Here is a 23,196-nt window from a genome sequence, read left to right as displayed (position 1 = left end):
TATTCTCAATTATTACTTTGTGTTTCTACATAGTTTTAAATATTCACAGACAGATGATTTTTGTTATTCCAACGTTAAGAGATTTCTATGGTCACATTTTTAAGGGAGAAAACACACACACACATACACACAGAATGGGAATATCAGCAACATAATACGGCCTTTTATAATAAATGTGTTCACATATTGATCAGCCTCAAACCTTAAATCTTTTTCATTATCTGTGGACATAGGAAAGTGTGACTTTAAACACCCTGCCTATTTTAATGACTCACAAGCAAATAGGAACAGAAGCACTCCACTGACATTAAAAACAAAAGGAAATAAAAAACATTGAAGAAGCCTTTCGTACTACTGCAAACAAAAGCTTTCTGTGAAGTGAATAACAACAGAAATGCACCTGATAAAAACCATCATCATAAGTATACGGCTCCCACTCCTCGTGAGGATATGGTAACTGCCAGAGCAAAAACTTCCTCCAGCAAACCTAAAAACAATTTACCTTAACCTCTAGCATGGTTAGTGCTAAAAACTCTGAAATGAATATTGAAGACATTAATTAAACAATATACACTAAACTAGTTGTGAAAATGATGTATAATTTAACACTTAGACTGTTATATTAAAAATATAGCATAGGTAGAATTTAATTTCCTCAATAACAAAACAGTCTTCACATAAATCTGACATTGCAGTACCAGTAAATCCTCCCAACCTACAAGTCACACCCACAGATCATATACACTTATTTTAATAGACTAATTCAAATATATTACACAAATCCTCTATTTCATACAGATACCAATGCCAAGCTAAAAATACAAATAGTACTTGCATTTGAAGAGCACAGATGTCTTTAATGAATATTTTTTGCCAGAAAACATGAAATTAAATTTGAACAGAAGCCTAAAATCATAAACATCAGTGGAATAACACAAACTGTACATTATCAAATTTTAGTATACTGAGCTTTTATTGTTATTTCTTCTCTTTCTTGCATTTTGAAAGCAGAGCTCTTACTGTGAATATTCATTCATTAAAAACTTTTCTGGACTATGATATGTCCTTTTTGAATCCCGCCAGAAAATACAGTTTCAATTCAGATTTCTTCTTATTCAGGCTCAAAGTAAATATGATGTCTACAAATGTGATGGCCGTGAGTGAGTCAGCCATCAGAACTAAATGCTGTTCCAGCAACATTCATTCATTTACCAAACTTTAAAAAAGCACCCACCATATGCAAGGTTGCATGTCTATGCAGTCATGGCACAGAAATAAATACACCATTCTTTATCCTTAAGGAAACACAGACTAGTGGAGGCACTAGACATGTTAAGAGATAATTATAATATAGTAATGCTACTATAGAGAGGTACACGTTTGCAAAGATGACTCAAAGAAGGTGCAGCAAATCAGTGGAGGAGACAGTTAAACTGCGCATCAGTGCATAATCAAAATATTACCAGACAAATAAAAGTGCCCTAGGCAAGGGATCAACAAATATAAAATATGTGACACACTTGTACATCTTAAGAAACTGCCAGACATGGGCTACGTCAGGGATGTAGTAGGCAAGGTGAGAAGATAGACATTCAGAAAAGCAGAAGTAGGTAAGGTCCAGATTGTGGAAATTATAAAGAAAGCAAAGAATAATAAAGAAGTCCATTTTTTATAGGCACCAAAAGGAGTGGCAAAATCAGATGCAGAGAGGGGACATAATCAGATGATTTCATCAGCATTTTAGAAAGATGTTTTAGAGGAGATATTTTTAGTAGAAAGAGGAGGACATGGAAGCCATTTGGGAAATCATTGTGATAATGCATGTTCAAGATGTGGAATGCTTAAAGTAGGAAAGTTGGAGCTGATATCAAAGGTGGCAACAAATTCAAGATATACTGGCCTGATCTAAACTTAACCTTACTTATAAACCCAGGTCTTTAATTAAATAGAATAAGATTTTAGGATATACTAATTCATAGACTATCCTAAAAACTTTAGATGTATGACCTTGAGTAAAGTAAGAGTAAAACAAACAAACAAAAACACTTCCTGATAATTCATATATTCAATATTTTAACTATAAAGTGATCTATTGTCTCATAAAGTTTGTGAAGGCTTATAGTGCAAGCTAAAATTAGGAGAGTAATATGTGCAGAAGGCTTATAGTGCAAGCTAAAATTAGGAGAGTAATGTAGGATTGATCCTATGGCAATTTTTGTTAAGTTCCTTGAATAGTAATAACAGAATTATAAACAAAAATCTCTTGGGTATATGTAGTAAGATAACCTCGGTTTGGTAAACTCTGTCGTCAATTTGTTGGTAGGGAAGAGAAGAATAAAATGCAGACATAAAAAATTATTTTTTCCAAGTCATTTAAAGTAATAATGATGATTAATCTGCATTTCAGAAAGTGTTAAACCTTGAGCAAATGTTTTGATAAAGAGCAAAAAAGGTACTATAAATACTTAGCCTGTGTATTGTATGAGAAATACATGTTGCATATCAATTTGAACATCATTTCATGTTTCAGAGCTTGTCAACCTTTGAAATGTTTATGTTTTGGTAATTGTTTTAGTGGCTGAGCTGCTTGAAGTTTTTAGATCTGCAGACATTTTTAAATCCTGTACTGTTATATTAAAACAATTGCATTTTAATTTTTAAATAATTAAAATATTCTTCTCCCATTTCTACTGCTACTACCACCACCATCAGCATCATCATGTTTCTCTTACAGTAGTAAGAATGCTGTTGATGTTTTGACCTAGGCAGCTGAGTCTCATTAAAAGTACTAGAGGTAATCCTAAATTACCTTTTTTTTTAAAGACAGAATTTCACTCTTGTTGCCCAGGCTGGAATGCAATGGTGCATCTCAGCTCACTGCAATCTCCGCCTCCCAGGTTCAAGTGATTCTTCTGCCTCAGACTCCCAAGTAGCTGGGATTACAGGTTCCCACCCCCACACCCAGTTGATTTTTGTATTTTTAGTAGAGACGGGGTTTCATCATGTTGGCCAGGCTGGTCTCGAACACCTGACCCATCATGTTGGCCAGGCTGGTCTCGAACACCTGACCTCAGGTGATCTGCCTGCCTTGGCCTCCCAAAGTGCTGGGATTACAAGCATTAGCCGCTGTGCCCGGCTTCTAAATTATCTCTTAAATGCAATTCATAAGGTCAAATTTTGAGCTTTTTCAATTAAATTAGCATGTAAGTGAACATTTCATAAGTTAGCCAACATATCCTTTACTTTTGTTAACATGTAGACTATATTACTAAATAATCACATGCATTTAGTTTTTAAAGAGACACATTTGGCAGTTTTCTGAAATAATATCAAGGCTTTGTGAAGTTCTGGCATATATCCTCTACATACTTAATCTGTCCCAGTACACAAGAACTAATAATCAGCTTTCAATCTTCATACAGTTGTACAGAGTGGTCAATTTTTAGGTTTTTCTAGTGCAACAAAATGGAGACTCCCATCCCCTTTATAGCAAGGTATAAATATAAGGGATCTAAGATAAAATTTGTAGTTGGTGACATGTGTCATCTACTGCAAATTACTAAAAAGCATTTGCCTCTAATGTGGAGACCTATGTAGTGAGAATCTTCTAATCAAAGCATCAGCTCATTCTCAGTACAATGATGCCAGGATTGATTTTCACAAGGATCAAATATAAACTATGTTAAAAAATGAATATAGTTATATTATTGTAACTCAACCAGTCTTATTCTTGAAGAAGAGTAATCTGTTTAAAGCGAATGTTTTTTGCCTTTGGAGAAAGAGGAAAACAGCTTGTTATATCAGCATTTTCAAGATGGAAAGTGGGACAAAGAGCAGGAGGTTCTTTGTCTTGGGATAAGGATGAAAGTTTCCTGAGAACGACTAGTGGGGCATAAGAAGGCTGTTGGGAATAGAACAAGACAAATTAAAGAGATTAGAATGGTTAGAATCAAATGGTAGGAGTAGTTACATGGCACAACCCTCAAAGTAGGAACCCTGAGGCTTTCTGCCTGCTCTTCTCTGCCCCTGTATTTCTTACAAGGAAACATATTTGTTGGTTAAAGTTTCAGTTCCCAGTCTACCTACGCTTAATGCTTTAGGTTGCTTGTTGCCCATTTAATAAAGAACTTTCTGATTTTAAAGACGGAAAGAACCAAAATGAGTGGAGCCCAAGACACAAAGTGACAATTTGAAGGGGAGCTGCTCAACTAGGAATATCTGTGATTGATAATTACTTAAGCAACTAAAATAAAATTTTTGTATTATTTAGGTTCCTTAACTTATGGGATAGATTGTTATGTCAATTAGCCTACTTTGACAAAAACAGTGGTTAAAATTACATATATTTAAATTCTATGTATATATTATATAATAAATATCATATGAAATATATAGATTTTTTAAAAACACAGTTAATCTTCTATTTAATAGCATTCATGTTGGCTTCCAATGAGTCCATTTACTTCTTATTGACCTAACATTGATATTATCTTGTAGACTGCTAAAGTGAAAAAAAGAATACTGCCCATTATTGAAGTTTTTAATGTTAAATCAAAAAACTCAGGATTCTAGAAAAACACTAAAACAAAACGGTAATACCTTCAACTATTTTTTACCAAACATAGGGTTGGCAATGATGAAATAAAGTATTTCAAAAATCTTGGAAAGCAGGTGCCTGCATTTATTCTATTTTAATGTCTGATTGTAGAATACCAAGAGCTATTATATAATTTGTCTGTGTAAGTACTGCTTTACCTTTGCTTGTTTATTTTTTAAATTATTTTTAAGAATAATTTGAAGTGCACAAGGAGAAGTTAATGCCAAATACCAAAACTGCATAATTTTCAAAGCTCGAAAGTTGTCTTGTCTCCCAAAACCAGAGACTTGAAAAAACACTGTTGTATCCTTGAAGCATAGCTGCTGAATGATACATGGACATATTTGATGTATTCTTGAGCATTTGTTTGTTTTAGTTTTATATTGACTTTATAATCAAAGCAGTCTGACTTAAAAATTTAAAGTATACATTTAATTTAGCAAAACTGAGTTGTTATATTTCATTTTTATAGAATCCATATTGCAGCACAAGTTGTAACAAAGTTCAAGAGAATCTGTTCATAAGCTTTACCACAGATCTTAGAAATAAATGTTGCAATTATTTTCTGCTGGAGTATGTAATATTGTTCACCCCCCTTGGGTTTATTCATTCCTGATTGCTGCTCAACTGTCATAAGTCTCTTGAAAGAGGAACTGGTGAGTTACTCCTTATGAGCAATTACCAGTCACATCTGAGAAAGCAAATTTTAGAAATCAAACTCACTTGTAAGGTATTTCTAACTTTGCATTAATGAAAATTTGTTTATACAAATAACCCATCAATTATGTTGTTTTCCAGATCCATAGAATTACACTAAATCTTTCAAAACATCAAAGATGCACGAAGAAAAAGGAAATAGGAAATTGAAAGGGTATGATTTGTATAAGAAAAATTCAATGGCTGAACCCTAAGGAGTATCCATACTCATGATTTATGCCTTATCTTTGATCCTCAATTTCTATCTGTAGGAATCTCATCATGATAAAATTATATTTTTCTAACTTCAGAAAATATTGCATTTTGCTCATGTATCTGTTTATTTACATTTTCAAAAATAATTTTAGCTTTCCAAAATGAAAAAGCAGATATAAGAGGGATCAAAATACCTGAAAATACTACTGACGAGAGTTTGTGATGCAGGCATTGAGAAATATTTTATTTATATTTTGACCAAGTGTTGCAAACGAAATCTGAGTAACTTTGGAAGCTGAGTGTGATAGGATGCAGAGAAGTGCTGCGTGGAATGGAAATGGTGGGGGTGTTCAGCAATGGGAAAGGAAGCCCCTGTCCTTGAGGCTGAGTCAGAGGACATGTGCTCTCTTTCTTGTCCTGACTGTGCCACTAACAGGCTGAGTCATTGCTCACCAGGACACAGCTGCATTTTTTTGTACACTACCCCCACATACACACAGACGTACCCACACACCCACACAACAATTTTTTTTTTTGAGACGGAGTCTCGCTCTGTCGCCCAGGCTGGAGCTCAGTGGCCGGATCTCAGCTCACTGCAAGCTCCGCCTCCCGGGTTTACGCCATTCTCCTGCCTCAGCCTCCGGAGTAGCTGGGACTACATGTGCCTGCCACAGCAACTGGCTAATTTTTGTATTTTTAGTAGTGATGGGGTTTCGCCATGCTAGCCAGGCTAGTCTCAACTTCCTGACCTCGGGCGATCCCGCCTCCACCTCCCAAAGTGCTGGGATTAGAGGCCCAAGACACCGCGCCTGGCCTCACACAACTTTTTGCTAGACATGCAATGCATCAGCAGGGGCTATCTCTGCCTGAAAGAGCACACTTTTTCAACTTTCAGAAATGAGGCATAATCATAAAAAGAGGCAGTGAGACTAGTTAAGTGACCCTGGAACCATTCCTGTTTTAAAATTCTAGGGTTGGCACATGCACAGTGTGAGTTTGATGGGCTCTGCAGCCAAAATGTGAAGAGCACTGAAATTGGTTACTAGTTATGGGTTCTAGTTTCAGTGCTACCACTCACTAGCCATTCTGGACATGAGCCTCTGCATCCACAACAGACATGCTGTCCTTTTACCAGGCACAAGGGTGATTGCATACCTAAAATGGGGTGATGTCATCACTTCATAATGTGGAAAGTACAAGAGACATGTGGACAGATTTGTAATGGGTGTTGCCATAGAAGAGGAAAGCATGGTGAACTTGGAAGGGTAAACGTAGACTTTTCTTGGCAATGCAATTTTTATACTAAGATAATTTTAACAAGGGGGTGAGGACTGAAAAAAAAAAAAAAAAAAAAAAAAAGCTTTTGCTTCATGCATCTCACAAGCCTTATATCGCCAATTTTGTGACTGTGTCTAAAGAATTTTTGATAGTGAAAAAGGCTTAGGCTAAATGAGAAAGTCTTATAATTCTTAAGACTCAGCATCCATATATTAAATTTTCATATTCAAGACAGAGAAAAAGGCAGAGAGCGAGAGAGAGAGAGAGAATAGCAGAGAACAACTTAAACCATACATGAGACTTAGCCAACTGGAAAATAAATAAAGTTTGTTTTCAGCAAGCCTTTTGTACCTTAATCCCTAAACCATTATCTCAGGATATCAATAATTCACACAGTTTTATTTCATAATTCATACTTAAGAGATATTTTTAAATAACTCAACAGCATTTTAAACATACCTACAATACTCTGCACCTAAAAACCATTGTTAATGAAGCGACTTTTTTTCTCTAATTGACTGTTCAAATGGCCTCTTTGATTATAGTACGGCCAGGTTTAGCCATATTGTGGTTTTGATTCAATAGCTGCCTATCTAGAAAACACAAAACAAGGCAACTAGAATTTTAATTGGGTGTATATTCACAAATTATGTTACATGAGAGAAGTTCTAAAGTTACCATGGTAAGAAAAATACAGTTACCAGGAAAATAATGTTAATAAACTGTAAGCTCTATTGTTGTTCAACAGCAGTAACATTAAGCATGTGTCAGTATTGTATTACTGTGCCTCTAAATCAGTCTAGTATAGACAGTCATTTACCATTTCTCATTATTTGTTCTTACAAACCAAATGCCTAGAGGCCATGGAAGCAGAAGAGTGGAAGAGAGTGGGACACAGTCACAAATTTATAGTGACTCTCCTAACCTTTAAGTCAGTGTTTTATTAAAAGCTCCGTAGGATGTGCTTATAGAATATGCAAAAAGCATTTGGGATCTTTTTAAAGCAAAAAGCACGCATATTTTCGAGGCATAAACAATATTCAAGCAACCCAATTTTAAATGAGAACATGCCCATGCATAACATAGCTACAGTAGTACATCATAAAAACAATTTATGTGACAACAAGTTATTTTATGTTTTAATTTTCCCCATTTAAATGCTGATTGTTTCCCTAAATCACAGCTGTTAGCACCAATTCTAAAAACCACTGTAAGCATGTTTACCAGCTTTACGATCTTACATGAAAAATGTAAATTCCCACTGGTTTAGAAGATATTTTTGTAGGAATGAAATAGAAATTTGGTAACAGAACTACCAAGTAAGTTACCCAGGCATGGCCATGTGCCTGAGATTGCTCATTCTTAACCTTATCCCACATTCATGATTACTTCTCAGTGGACTACTCTAAATCCCAACCACCAAAATTGTGTTTCAAACACCTCCATAGACACCAAATCATAAATAAGTACATAAATAAGTAAATTCTAAGCACCAAGCTTTGATGATATCTAAGAGTTTCTTCAGTGTCTTTGGTCATATATTACTTATAATTCCTACAGAAGACTCTGTAATATTATAGGCACTTTGCTCAAGTCTCCCATGTAAGTGGATCAACATAGTTTATCAGTCATAGTTCTGATATGGTTCTTATGTGCAGAGATTTCCACATCACTGATTCAACCATCAAAAGAGTTTGGAATTTCAAATATTCTGGTCCTTCATAAAAAAGAGATAAGCCATGTTCCACAGAGTTTGTTTTTGAGAAATCGTTATCTGCCACTCTCTCAAATAAAGATATCATGATTTAATTTGTATAAAGGCCATGAAAATAGGATTTAAATAAATTCATAAACTGTTTTCAATCTATATGCTATTAATCCAAGAAAGTTAGCCTTTCCAAAATAAAACAATAAAATCTGAGATAGGAGGGTGTTTTGTTGGTTGTTTTATTATTATTTTTTTAAATTTTAGTTTCATGTTTGCTTTTTTTTTAACAAATAACTAGAATGCGATTTTTTCTTGTCCACAGCTGACAGGATGAAGCTAGCACAGACATTCTCTCTACATAATGGTATGCATATCAGTTTCAAGCAAATAAACAAACCAATGATTCCCTCAAGTATCAAATCTGCCTTGAAGGATAACAGTCATGCAGGGATCAGGGCATCTGCATATATAGATGTCTATCCAATGATCTTCTCTTCTGGAAATGAAATAGTCTGAAAGAAGAGAAGGAAAAGTGGACTATTCTTTAGTATCTTCAGATATTTATTTAAGACTTAACGGCATACTTTCCGTTTTTGTTAAGTGCATATACAACACTTCAGAGTATTATCTGGATACAAGAGGGAATTAAAGTGGTGAATAGTAATCACAATACAGAAACATTTTGTTATAGAACTTTTTAAACATAATGTATCAAACTATGAAGGTGATTATAAATTAAATATTAATTTAAATCCCTAACAAATATCAAGAATATATAGAGCATATTTTCTTTTGTGTCATTCCCACAACTCCTTAGAATTAGAAAAAAAAAAGCCTAACAGAATACATATTAAAATAATACAATAAGTTGTTAGATAAAAAGATGATTTATGTTTACTCTGCTACCATGGATAGAATTATCTTTGCCCTAGACCTTTTAGTCACATTTTAAAAATTTCTGGATGCTAGTATTATCAACTTAATTTCATAATTTCTAATTCTCTATTTAAAAGTAGTAATTTCTCCTTATTGTCTATAATACCACTTTGTTAATCTGTCACAACTACTTCTGAACATTTTTATAATGATGTAGGCATTTTTTCTCCTACTTACTAAATTAGAAGTAGTACATGGCAGGGGCCACATGGCATTTCATTTTTGTACACATGGCACTAAGCCTATTGCTTTGACTGAAGCAAGAGTTTGATAAATGTTTACTGAACAGAACAGACCTCTTTCCTCCTGTTGTTCTCCCTAAATTCATGACTAGATATAATTACCCCAAATTGCTGATAATTGAAAAATATAATGGGTTCAGGGAATAAAGACTGGGCAGAAATGGGAAAACATATATTTCTAGACATTACATATAAATATTTATTTTAAAATTATATTAGAACTTAAATATTCAAGGTGTGTTCTTTATGTTTATTTGCAATGACAGTTTTTATTCTTACCCAAACTCACATATGCTGGCTTTCTTCTTTCTTTTCTGAAGTTTGTATGAAGAAAGAAAATGTGTTTATTACCCACAGGAAAAAGCTAATGCTTCTAAAAATATTAAATATTGGTATTAAAATACCTTAAACTCAAATTTGCAAAATATGCGGCATTTCTTAATGATGCCAATCCGTATGTATGTGGATATGTTTAAGAAAAAAATATATATATATATGTATTTATATATCTCCATGGATATGTATAAGAATTTGCTTCTATTGCAATGAAGGCAGAATCCCAACATGCAAAGCCTCAGCTTACAGTAAATTCTAAAACACGATTTCCCAACTATAAACAAAACCTAAGAGTTTTTCATGTCTTCATATATACTGACAAAAATTGTTTTCCAAAAGGAAAGGCATATAAATAATTTCTGCTGTATCTCAAAATGCTAATACTTTCAATAGAATATTTCATGAAGTATTTATAGAGCACTGCTGCAGACTCCAATGAATTGTAAATCATCATACACTTCAGTACAAGACTCAAAAATAAGCTCCATGATTTTAGAAACACATCTACTAGATCACCTTCAGATTTCTCTGCCTAGGATTTGTCACTTGTTTGTGTACACATGTACAGGAATAAATACACACCAAAGATCTTGTGGTTCATGTTAAACTTTTTCCAATATGTCCTGTTTAAATTTTGCAACTATTAAACTACCATGACAATGTAATAAAAGAGCTAAGATAACTAGGTTCATTAAAAAAAGAACTTATTATTTTCTCTCCAGATCATCCTTACAAATTTTTAAATGATTTGTGCTATATTTCCTTGCTAGGGGCTGAAGACACATGTGGAACTGTTTCTGACATGTTCCTGGAGAAAGCAGAAGTTCGAAAACAATGGGAAAGAAAGAGCTAAAAGAAGGAAGAATAAAATATGTAAATACGCAAAAACTAAAAAGAGTGAGCTTATTGTGACTTTTCCCATGGGAGCTCATAGCAGTTGGCTGCATGCATTTATGAAGTCAGGAAAAGGGAATCAAAGATCTATGTGCGTGTGAGGATCCACTGAAGGAAGTCCTTCTTGTGTAACGACAAGTAAAATTTACTTAGTTCCTAAGTATGTCGACTTGTTAAATGAGCATCTGAATGAGTGAGTCAAATAGAGTAAATTTTCTGCACACAATTTCCACCCTCCTTTATCTCAATTTACTGGATAATAAACCCTGCTGTAAAATACTGAGAATCTGGTTTGTTTTCACTTTTTTAAATATATGAGATTTCTGACATGTAGGCAGTTTAACATTAATATAAATGTGTTTTGACTTTACACATAAACTGTTACCTATTATTGAAAGTAATATTGTGCAGTTATCTAAATATTGTTTAATTTAGGAATCATTCAGGTATCAGTTCTCAAAGATAATGTATTTTTCACATACTAAGAAAACAACTATGAGAAACGAGAAACTTGCAACAATAATCTTTAATAAGTCTGGTGCAGTGAATTAACAGTATCTGGGAAATAAACCTTGGGAAACATTTCTACTGGATAAATAGGCTGAACTTTACTTATCACAGGGTGGGGGTTCACTGATCTTTAGAAAATCATGCAACCACTTTTTTACTCTTTCCTCTGTTAAAGAAAAACTTCAGTTGAATTAAATTTAAAGGAGTTTAATTGAGCAATGAACGATTTGCTAATTTGGCAGTCCCCAGAATCACAGCAGATTCAGAGAGACCAGCACAGTCACGTGATGGAAGAAGATTTATAGACAAAAAACAAGAAGTGACATACAGAAATCAGAAGTGAGGTACAGAAACAACTGAATTGGTTACAGGTCAGCGTTTGCCTTATTTAAACACAGTTCAGTTTGAACACTCGACAATGCATGAGTGGTTGAAGTATGGCTGCTGGGATTGACCAAGACCCAGCCACTGTTACAGGCACACATTCCCAGTTAGGTTCTCAATCTTGTCTACCTATTAAGTTAGATTGTAGTTCATACACAAGGACTCAAATATACAAGTACTGAGTCTTCAGGCCATATTTAGTTTGCGTTAACACCTCAAACAGGCAACGATATTATTTGACCCATATGTGTGTTGTGAACATTGTATTAATATATAACAATTTATATTGCTATAATGTCTTTTGACTCAACCAACTAAAGTGATGATGCTTTAGTATTTTTTGATGGGATATTAGAAGTCTACTCCAATATTTTCTTTTTTCTTTCTCCATATTTAGATTAATGACAGGAAAAGAAGAAGAAACAAATACAAATTTAATGCTGTGACTAAATAGATCAAATATTTAATATGTAAATATTTATATAGAGTTATTGTGGAGGATGAAGAGTGAAGTGTTTTTGAAACAAAAAAGGAAAAATAATTACTTGATAGATGTAGAGCTGAAAATTGTTGCAAGAACAGACACGATTACAGGAAAAGCATAATATATGAAAACAGCAGGGAAATTGTCTTAGATGAAATAAAAAATGTTTATGTGAGTAAATTTTTAAAATCACCACAATTATTGATAGATAATTTAAAAACATATCAACCTAGAATCAAAATACCTCTGTCAGAAGCACTCTTAACTATAATCCAATTCAATCTCATAAAATTTAATTAGCAAGTAACAAGTTAAAAATTGGATCAACATATACTAATGATAAAATATCGAAAGTCTTTTAAATGAAAACTTGTGTCATTCAGTCTCATGTGGAAAATTAGGCACTGATATTGAAAACTAACTTCATACAATAAAATTGAGTGAGCCTGTTGCTTTTAGAAGTGATGGCAAAACATTTATAGTTACTGAAATTGGAATCAAATCTGGATAGTAAATAAGAAATTTCATATTGTTCTTTTTTAAAAGAATACTTCAAGATTAAAAATGTAACTAGAACTACAGATATGTCAACTCATATAGTCCAATAATATTAATTAAAACTATATCCACTTCATTGCATTCAGTCAACCACTGAAGGATTTGTAGTTCTAACAGGACCTATAAAAGCTGATGTGATTATAAAGAGGTTTTCAGTATATCACCTTATTATTTTTTTAAGTTTCATACGCTACTGATAAGATTTCCATTAGGGAACATTTATTAAGCAAATTAATCAATATTGGCAAATACTAAAGTGATATGACTCATTGATAGATGCAGAGAGACATTATTTGAAACTGGAGTTATTTTTTAAAATCTAGGATAGATAGTACCCACATTTGTTGAAAGCATCTACATGCAGGTATTGCTATGAAATAAAATATTATTCTATTATAAAGTCATAAGGAATTTGAATATAAAATTGCATGTTTAACATATGTGATTGAGCTGCATAAGAGTAAGTAGGCTTCTACTCAAAATAGCTATACAATTAATGTACCTGTAGAAATACTGCTTTAACTAAATGTTCTGATTCTATTGAGGTAGGAACATGCCATCCTGTTTCTCTTCACTTTTTAGCACAAAAATTTTACTGCATATTACATTATTTTTGTTGACCAGGAAAAATAATTTTTTCTTTGGTCAGAAATTAAATTATTCTAACTTCCCTGGAGTATGTTTTTATTATGTATATCATACATAATGTATATCCCATGAAATTATATTACTTGTTTTATGATATTTATTAGACAGAACATTTAACCAGTTGTTTTTCAATAAGAGATAGCAATGACTTAGGTTATCATATTTTGTAAATAATAATGACCATACATAACGTCTTCCCCTTGCTGTCAGATACAGTCCTGTCTTCAAATGAAATGGCATCGCCTAAAATCTATTGTAAAATGAATCCTATTAAACTTTTAAAAAACAATAAGCAGGGCAGGGCACAGCGAATCACACCTGTAATGTCAGCACTTTAGGAGGCCAAGGCAGATCACCTGAGTTCAGGAGTTCAAGACCAGAGTGGTCAACATGGTGAAACCCCATCTCTACTAAAAATACAAAAATTAGCTGGGCATGGCGGTGGGCACCTGTAATCCCAGATACTTGGGAGGCTGAGAGAGGACAATCTCTTGAACCCGGGAGGCGGAGGTTACAGTGAGCCAAGATCGTGCCATTGCACGCCAGCCTGGGCAACAAGAGCAAAATTTCGTCTCAAAGTAAATAAATAAATAAAATAAATCTTTATATAATGGGTAATGCGTACACAACTCTATCACTCACAGTGTTCTGGCTCATTTCCCATTTCCCAAGGCACTTCAGGTCAGGGTGGATTTACATGTATGTCAAACAATTCTTTGAAGAAGACATCTGCCACACTTCTCACCATTTCCTCCAATTTTCAAGAGTCCTAAACCCATTTTCTATAATATTATGCAATGCTATCTCATTAATGGAAATATCTAGTTGATGTGTGATAATTCATTCAAAGACAGAGATTTAAATAGCAGCTATTTATATGTTAATTTTAAAAGTGACATGCAGAGCCCTGTGATTAGAACATGCACATAGCCTATTAAGCATATTGCTATTTTCAATTTTTCTCACACATGAAGATGAAGAGCTGCCCTCTTTAGCGCCCTTTTACTATGGTTATGCAAATGAGTTCTTTCTCTATAATCTTATTAATGAGGAGCATCCTCATCATTAAGAAAAATTTTTAAGAAAAAATAGCATCTGCTTGTATATCATCACATTGATCTTCTTTTGTGAAGATTTTGACAGGCTTTACTAGAAATTTCTCTGACCACAAAGTCACCCTTAGGATTAGATTTAGTATTAGACTGCTAGAAAAGGAGAGACTGAATAATTTGAAATTAATGGAGGACCAATCTAAAAGTGACATATTTTCCCAAGTCACCAAAGAAGACAATTTGGTAGCTGGAAACACAACTCTACTATCAAACCAAGTACTAGAGGCTAATTACAATTTATTTCTTTTCCACTAAATATATATTGAAGATCTACTATGGGTAGGCATTGTGCATGTAACAAACAGTAAAAACAAAATAGAGATGATATGGAAATCTGACATCTTGCAGCATTTTTAACATGAATTACAACCAGCAACAGATTACCTGGGAATAATTATTTGATGATTATACTACAAACCACTCAACAATTTAGTGCTTAATATATACACTATTTATTTAGCTCAAAATTGTGTCTATATTCCATTAATTTCACTTGGACTTAACTATGCTAATCTGCTGATATTGGCTAGGTTCACTTATGCTTCTGTGTTCAGCTGATGTTTCTCTTTCTAGGTTGCTTTTGTTTCTGGGGTTTGACTGCTTGTCAAGTGAAATAATGAGGGTGATTGGGCCCCATGTCTCTCTCATCTAGAAGGCTATTTCAAGCATCCCTACAAGGTGTAAATTTAGAGGGTCAAAAGCATCAAGAGAGAGGTAATCTCAATAGGCAAACTCTTTTCACTTATTTGTTAATATCAAGCAGATGGGCTATTGTACTATTGGCCAAAATAAATTATATGGCTAAGCCAAGATTCAGTGTTGAAGGACACCACATGAAGACACGAATATGCAAAGCATGAATAAATAAGGAGCCAGAACTTTAACAATATCTACCACAATGTGCCTTGAGACACATTGATTCATTTCCTTGATGTCACAAAGCACATTCATTTTTTAGCAAGATCTCAAGAAATCTCATGAATAACCTCAGTGTCAACCTCAAAATCTAAGACAATGTAATCTACAATCAAACTTAATGGGAATCTTTTGATATAATTATTCTTCATTAAAAAACCTATAAAATAAAACCTCAAGTGTATCTGCCCTCTTCACACTCAACACCCAACAGTGAGATTGGACCTAGATAATCACAAAAATTCTCCAATTCAAAAGGGAGAAAAACAGGAAGCATATGAAGTCTGTTGCCATAGGACTTTTCTGAAGTCTAGAATGGTGTCTGTTGTCAAGCCCTTTGTACTGGGGACAGGGAAACTTCTCCATAAAGGTTAAGGAGCAGAACTTAACCACTTTTTAAGGCTGCAACTCCCCAAACCATTCCTTTCCATTTCCCTCAGCTCTTCCCTCTGGATTCTTGGGTTCACTCACTGATATATTTTTTCCTTTTATGAAAAAAAAGGGTCTGTGTTTGTAGCATGGTGGCTTTCTTAATCCTGAAGTCTTTTTGCAACATGAGCAATATCCATCCCTAATTGGGTGGGGCCACTTGTTAAATACTACCTTCAAAATGTGTATAATTTCTGTGTGTCAGATTATGGCCCATTCTATTCAATAAAAGATATACCAACAGTTCTTTTTGAAGTTGGGCTTCCACTGACAATGTCATAAAGATCTTTAGAATTTATTTTATTGGACTCAACGGTTCTCAACTGAGGATGACTTTGCCTTTCAGGAGACATTGACAATACCTGAAGACATTTTTGGTTGTCACAGTTGGGATGGGTGCAGTGTTTTGGCATCTAGTAGGTGAAGGTTAAGGATGTCCCTAAACATCTTTCAACATACAAGACACTCCCCACAACTAAGACTTCTCTAGGTTCCAGTGTTAGCAAACCGTGGTCCCATTTATAAGGTCTACTAGACACTGACTTAAATATTTTAGAAATTTTATGGCTTTTAAGTTTGAAGTTTTAAATTTATTTACAGAAGTTTATGGCACTCACAGCTATCCTGTGCCTAGAAATCTCTTCAGACCTCATTTTCTTTGAAATCATTTACAGGCTGGGGAGAATGGAATTGAGAGCAAGATTTACTTTTTAATGCAGTAAGTCCTGTTCCTTTGTCTACCTGCTAAAATTTCTGTAAACATTAAATAGTTACCGCTTTAACTCAACTACCTGGTGTAGAATCTTATTTTATGTGGTTAGGAGTACCTAATAAATGTTTTCAACATTCTTTCTAACCATATCCAAAAACAGGCACTATTTCAAAATGCCACAGGTGACAGTTTGCCAATTCTTTGTGACAGCCTAATACAAGTTGCCATTTTCTATCCTCCAATAACAATGTCCTCCACAAATTTTTTCAGCCTTTACTAAGTTTTCTCACTACTCTTTCTGATTTCATGAACACTTTCCTCATTGCCACTACCTGTCACGTGGTCCCAAAGCCAATGTTATATGCCTTTTTGTAGCAGTGCTTCATTTCTGGTAACAATTTCTACATCAATTAGAATTTTTGTTTCTGCATAATAAACCACATTAACTTTTAGCGGCAGAAAAAAAAGCAGACATATTTAGCTCACAGTTCCATGAGTCATGAATTTGGCCTGGACTCTGGTAGGTGATCTTTCTGCTGGTATTGGATGTGCTTTCTCATGCATCTGCAGTCAGATGCTGGTCATCTGGGCAGCTCTTCTACTCAGGGATTGCTGCCGGTCAGCTTGGGCAAGGGGCCTGACTGGGCCATATGTCTCTCAATATGCAGCATGATATACAAGGAGCAGTATTAGAGACGGAGTCTCACTCTGTTGCCCAGACTGGAGTGCAGTGGTGCATCTCAGCTCACTGCAAGCTCCGCTTCCCGGGTTCACGCCATTCTCCTGCCTCAGCCTCCCAAGTAGCTGGGACTACAGGCACCTGCCACCACGCCCAGCTAATTTTTTTTGTATTTTTAGTAGAGACGGGGTTTCACCATGTTAGCCAGGATAGTCTCGATCTCCTGACCTCGTGATCCACCCGCCTCGGCCTCCTAAAGTGCTGGGATTACAGGCATGAGCCACCATGCCCGGCCAACAAATTTGGTTTTAAAAGACATTAAAATCTGCATAAAATCTGACCACCACATAAAATCTGCATGTATATATTAATATTTAATGAAGTTAGAGTTCTTACCTTATTAATAAAAGTGTTAATTTTGTTACTAAATTTATAGATGAAATACCAATTAAGAGTCAATAGTTGAAAATATGAAGTAATAGATTTAATCTCCACATAATACAACAAATAAGTACTGAGTGCATAATTTCAGAACTCATAATGAAGCACAATAGCAAAATGATCACATCATTAAATAAGCAAAGATGCAAATATAATAAATACTTTTCTAAACACATATCAGTAATCTTAGGGTAAATTGGGATATGACTGTAGTAAATACATTAATTGATCATCCCTAGGTAACAAATCCACAGAATCGCAGATACACTAAATAAATCAGATAAGAATTTTTTAGTGATTCATAGAACTCATGGTATAATGTGGCACAACTAGGGTAACTAGTCAACTCTCAATCTGATGTTTAAATCATAAAATGCTGGTTTATAAAACAATAATAAAAATTCTAAAGATATATACTATTCTCCAAGTCATACTCACGAGGCAAATGTAAGTCAATATAGTTTAATATGTCAACTCCTTTTTATGTTCTAGACAAACAATTATTCAAGTATCTATTTGACATTTAGAACAGGACTAGGTATCAGAAGCCCATAGAGTCTTTTTACATATGAAAATTTATTAAACTTCATTTGTTTTTTTCATTTTGTTTTTCATTTTAAAAATTCGCTCTGACTGTGCTATTTACCTACCAAGATTCAGTCTGAGACAGATGTTTTCAACAGTGCTTTGTGCCTTATTTACTTTATTCAGTAGAGAATTCACAGGTAACTATTTTGTATAATAATTATTATTCTCCTGCATGAGCTTTTGTGTCAACTCCTTTTCTCAGAATTTATCTTCATCCAGATTAAATAGAAGTTGTTATTTCTTGCTTTGTATGTTATTATGACATATTCCAGAAGTTCATCAAATTAGAATAGTAGATTTGTCATACTCAAAACTGTGGCAGCTGCAGTGAGGTAAACCATGGCTAATATAACAGATTAGTGGTATTTTAACATTCTTTAGGACGATATATGGATGGCATTTAATTTTAACATTAATTAAATTTTAATTATTATTTTAATTTAATGCATATCATTTTAAAAATTTTCTATATTTTTTTCTTAACTCTTGGGAACTTGCTGCCCCTTATTCCATAGTTAATGCACACAAACAACACATATACAAATTTATTGCAAGGAACCAAAAGCATAAGCAACTCAAGCCAATCACCCTTATGTTCACATTTTGTGCTTCTATCCTATGGGCTTTTATGAGTATGTGGATTTGGAACCTATGTTAGTGATTTTTATGAAGCATATACAGAACTTAAGCCTATTTGCAAACAGCCAGATAATTCCCTGTTGCCATATCTGTATTCAAATAACAAGCCTTTCATGTCATTTCGCACAGACCTTCTTGACTTCCAGAAAATCTCATCTGAACAAACTTGCAAGTTATTGAACCAGGGGCTTCATAATCATACGGTTAACAATTACACAGTTATAAATTCCTCAAGTAAGAGAAAACACCCTCATAGTAGGATCAGAGAACGACAAGAAGACAAAGCCCAGTGCAAATCCATCATCAAAATGCTGAGTTAAAGACACTCAAAACTGGGGTATTTACCAAACATGATGTGGAAAAACAAATACATTTACGACCTGTTATATTTCAAAAGTCATTTCATCGAAAGGGGAATTATTAATGAGTAGTTAATATGGCCTCCTGCTAGAATTAATAAATAGGAGACTACCATCACAGCTACATCTAAGAAGGCAGTGATTGTAACTTGTTATCTCACGCATATGTCCATGTCAGCTCCAGAATCATTGCATTTTTATGGAAATTTCAATATTTCCCAATGGCAGAATGCCTCCAATAATAAGCATAGATATGCAAACATATTTTTATTATCATCAAATGCTGAAGACCCAGGAGTGCTTCTTGGGGGTGCTGAAGGACTGCAAAAATGATCACTGGATTCTTTAAATGATACAAGTTCAGCAAAATCTCTTTAAAGCTGCTATATTTACAGTGTGTGTGTATTCATCTATGTGTCTGTCTGATATATTATTTTCTTCTCAATCTAAGCCAGGCAATCTTATCTCATTATAAGCAGTTCTGGTCAGAAAGCATCCTTGGAAATTTTATTCAGTAATGCATTTTCCTTGCATAGGAAGTGTTTCGTCAACTAAATTCCTAGAGCAGCATAAAAAGGGAAAATCATATTATCACCAACTCCTTTTAACTCTCTCTTCAAAATGTGTTAAACTCAAAAGGCTTCTCAACTCCAGATTATGGAAGTTGAGAAGATGATAAATTATGGTAGTTATATTCTTGAGAAATAATATCAGAAACAACATCACAAGGTGCACTTTAATGACTTCAGAAATCAGCCTCCAAATTTTATGGGCATAATTTGCAGCATACACGAAGTTATATCACACTAAGACTGCAGTAAGAGAGGTCATGAACATCGTCAGCGGTTTACATAGAGACAGTCATCAGGCTTGCTGGCATGGAGAAAACCAACAGGACTTGGAAAGGACAAAATCTGCTTCACGGTGCAGAAATCAAGGTAACAAACAACCTTGTTACTCAGACAGTGATTTCACATTCTTTTCTACAGCATAGATAAATTGATACATCCCTGCCAATGCTTTCAATACTCTACCATCTTAATCATATGTTTGGATTATCGTCAGAAAACAAAAACAATTAATAGATTGAATTCAAAAGTTTGAAAAGCCAAAGAAATTAGGAGCTTTAGTTTTTTAATCATTATCACATTAAGAAGCTCTTGTGTAAAATCACAAAACTTTACTCTGTTATCAGATAAAAGTGCCCAGTCATTTCATTCAGACCTGAATGGGTGTCAGGTATGAGGGTTCTCCATAAACGAGGCCCTTTATCTCCCATTCCCGTTCCCTCTCACATCCCATTACCAGCCCACATCGTGCTCCAGCCATAGCAAAAAAATTTCTGTTCCTGAACTACTTCTCATTATTTCCTGCAAAATTGCTCGCATTCATTCTTTCACGTATCCAGAGCATATTAAAAGCTCACTTAGGCAAAGAAAAGTGCTAAGTGCTAGGACAAAAGTGATAGAGCCAGAAATGGATCCACCCTCATTGAGCCTAAAACCTATTTCAAATGTTTCAGTGTCTCTTCAAACCATTTTTTTCTCTTTCTGAAATATCTTCCTGTCTTCTTTTCTACCTGATAATCTCATCTGCATATCTTGAGATGCAGGCCAGGATTATCTCTTCTTTGAAGACTTTTTATATAATCCTTTAAAAAAATAAATTTCTCTGTACGTATTCTTATTAACTTTTGCATATGCCTCTTTTGTAGTTTTCCCCCTATTATAGAGAAAATATTTGTCTATGTTCAGACTCTATCTGCACCAGACTAGAACCTCTCAAAAACAAGAACTGTGGCTTATTCCTCATGTGCTTTGCATACAGTTGAGGTTGAGGTCATTTTTTTTAATGACTAACTAAAAGAAGAATGAATGAATGAATTGGAAGCATAGAGCCTATTTAACCTATTTCCTAGTGAATGTCCAGCATTCAATCTGAACTTGAACACATGTCATTATTAGAAGACTATTTAATGATCTTGATGTGGGCAGAGCATTTCTACAGAATTTAAACAGTGGAAAAGTCACACAAAAATAGATCTGGACAGATGAAAACTGTATTAGTTATCTATTGCTGTGTAACAAATCACCACCAGCAGCTTAATGCAACATCCATTTATTATCTCAGTTTTCATTGTTTAGGAGTCCAGGCATAAAACAGCTCCTCTGTTCAGAGTCTCACAAGGCTGCAATCAAGTTGTCATATTGGTTGTGTTCTGGAGTTCATGGTGCTCTTCTCAGACCACGCAGTTGCTAGCTGAATTCAGTTCCAGTTGATTGTAGGACATAAGTTCCTGCCTGTAGTAATTCCTCCCCAAGTGTTCCTCTAAGAGGCTCTCTTACAACATGGCAGCTTACTTCGAAGTGACAGGGAAGCTCTCACTCCTATTTGCTAAGGTGAAGTCTTATATAATGCAATATACTTCTACCACCTTTGTCATATTCTATTAGGAGGGAATTTCTTAAGAGCATGATTTAGTAAAGTTCACCTTAAGGTATGCCACCGTAAAATTTTTAAATAAAATTTTAAAAGTAGAAATCACCACAAATAAAAGAACAAACATAATGATTGGAGAAAATACCAATATGGGCTGGGTGCAGTGGCTCACCGCTGTAGTCCCAGCACTTTGGAAGGCCAAGGTGGGTGAATCACCTGAGGTCAGGAGTTTGAAACCAGCCTGGCCAACGTGGCAAAACCCCATGTCTACTAAAAATACAATAATTAGCCAGGCGTGGTGATGCGTGCCTGTAATCCCAGCTACTCGGGAGCCTGAGGCAGGAGAATCACTTGAACCCAGAAGGCAGAGGTTGCAATGAGCCAAGATCACACCATTGCACTCCAGCCTGGGTGAGACTCTGTCTTAAAAAAAAAAAAAAAAGATGTACTTCACCTCATTACCAATTCATTAACAAAATAATGACAACTAAATCAATCACAACAACTAAATCTTATGAATTGGAAAATTTTATTTAATTTTAATCCTAATGTAGTACTCAGTACTTTTCAGAGGAGAATAACAAGATGGGCACTTCCATATACCATTTGTAAAAGTCCTTGCTTTATAGAAAACAGAGGCAAAAAATGTCAGTCATTATTTATCTTCTCCATTTCCCCATCAGAACTATCACTGCACTGTACCTGGAGTAGGAAAACCATGTGGAAATTCTTTAGGTCTGTAAATTGGTATTACAGTCTGTTAAGCTTTTGAAAAATCTGCAAAGCTATTTTAACTGGTAATTATCAAAACGGAGCTTTCTATCTCCAAGAAATGGAGAGAAAATGCCTTTCCTGAATTTGTAAGTGTGACAGAATCTGGGCTCTGCGTTTGCCAGCTGCAGTGAGCTAGAGGGAAATATTGTAGTTCAAGATGCAGAGTCTTGGAACACTCAAGTCACGTTGTATTAGGACCTGATGGCTACCCCCCAGAGTACGGGAGACTCAGAAATATACCTCATCCAACAATCACCAAGTTCTGAAGATTCCATTTGCTATGTATTTGTTGAAACTTTCCATTATTTCTTGCACACTACCAGATTTTCATGATCTCATTTTTGGATTATTACAGCCACCACTTGTTAGTCTTCTTGTCTCCAATTTTATTCATTTCCAGAATCCAGCAGAATAACCTTTGGGTGTCCTCTCCAACTGATCTCACCATCTGAATTCTTCATGTGCCTGTAATAATTTAGTCCTATGAATAATTCTTCAGTTCACCTTCCATCATTCTCCTTCCTTCCCTCACTTCCTTTCCTAACTTCTAACTTCTTCATTATTATTCTTGGAACAGAAAATGCTTTTTTTGCCATCAGGCTTTTGACATGCTCAGCCATCT

Source organism: Macaca thibetana, chromosome 6, assembly GCF_024542745.1.
Source record: "Macaca thibetana thibetana isolate TM-01 chromosome 6, ASM2454274v1, whole genome shotgun sequence".
NCBI lineage: Eukaryota > Metazoa > Chordata > Mammalia > Primates > Cercopithecidae > Macaca > Macaca thibetana.
This window is presented reverse-complemented; position numbering follows the sequence as displayed.